We start from the raw sequence: 1,332 nt of genomic DNA, 5'->3' as shown, positions 1-1,332 counted from the left end.
TGGTTTACAACCCTTGCATTTGATCCAGTGAGACTATGGCAACCTTCAAACTGTTTTATTTACTCTAGAACCTGCTAGAGCTTTGCATGTGGAATAAACAGAGGAGCGTGTTAACTCTAATCAGTGGCAGGCCGAACAAACAAAGATTAAAGTGGAAAAAGTAGAAGGCAAACTGAGGGACAGACAGAAAAAGAGATCCATGCAAATCCAATGGGCAAATACCGGTCATTAACGGGCCTCTTTTTTGGAAAAAGGGAGCGCAGTGTATCGGGAGTGGAAGAAAAAGCAAGGAGCTCGACCTGGTATGAGGGGGAGCTATATTAAGGGGGTGAAGCTTTTGGAATTACGGTGGGGGAGAAGCTTTTTGAATTACTGTGGGAGAAGATTTTTGGGGGGATTATGGTGTGGCAAAGAGGACTCATTTTTATCCGCGCGTCTGAAGCTCTCTAATGAAGCAGAAGAATGCTTATCAGTTGAATTTCTTCATCTGAGCCAAGATCGTCCTCGTGACAGCATCTGATTGCTCGTATTTTACTGATCTATATACATTTGTTCGCAATGTTTGTGTATTAGCACGAGGAATGCTGAACGTCTAGATTTTGAAATACCTGTATGACCGTGAGCCAAATTCTACATAGTGAGGTGATTGCTGGACTTATTATGGCAGTTCATCTTAAGCCAATTTCTATACGGCCCTTCATCGGGACTTAAGCCAAATTCTTCACAGCATGGCAATGCCCCGGTGCTGCACACGGATGAAGGGAGCGATTCGAAGGGGAAGAAAAAAAGCAAGGAGAGATTATGATGTGGGGATTAGTAAACAACCATAACGGATTCTGCTTCCCGATTGATGGAGCATGTTGGCAAGCCCTGATGGAGAGATGGTGCCCCTTTCTCCAACCCTCAAACAATCAGATGATTAGTTGCCAAAGGCTCAAGCTGCTGATGCCAGAGGACTTCATTAAAACTTTGATGAAGAGTTGAAGGACCCAAAATTCTTCGAGGAAGTACCGCATAATCTACAAGAAAGCAAACGATCTATGCAGTAGTTATCCTACCAACGATTGATACAATGATGTTGATTGGTGCATTACTTCTGGTATTGATTAAACACTCTTTCCATTGTAATCCTCCACTGCTTGCAACCAAGTTCTTCTTCCCCAAGGCTTAAACAATTGGGTCAAACCTTTGGAATTGTGCGAAATTGACAATTATCTACATGCTTACCACTCATTACTTCCAAAACCCCTGAGAAACCATTGATGGATGTGGTCTGATTTTCCATTAAATCACTCTTCTGTACCTAAGTACAAAGATGTCTTCTCGATCCTA

At 42.6% G+C, this 1,332-nt stretch overlaps 1 non-coding gene across 1 annotated transcript; it reads left to right on the top strand.

Moving 5' to 3' along the window:
• Nucleotides 1–405: 405 nt before the first annotated feature.
• Nucleotides 406–495, top strand: LOC148012745 (small nucleolar RNA U36a). The gene has a single exon (XR_015689215.1). It is a non-coding gene; the product is annotated as a small nucleolar RNA U36a (small nucleolar RNA).
• Nucleotides 496–1,332: the final 837 nt, after the last annotated feature.

This window comes from Lygodium microphyllum, chromosome 27 (assembly GCF_053477565.2).
Source record: "Lygodium microphyllum isolate KBCC chromosome 27, Lygodium_microphyllum_v1.1.10, whole genome shotgun sequence".
In the NCBI taxonomy this organism is placed as follows: domain Eukaryota; kingdom Viridiplantae; phylum Streptophyta; class Polypodiopsida; order Schizaeales; family Lygodiaceae; genus Lygodium; species Lygodium microphyllum.
Note: the sequence above shows the minus strand (reverse complement) of the source record. Positions and strands in the feature narration are given on the sequence as shown.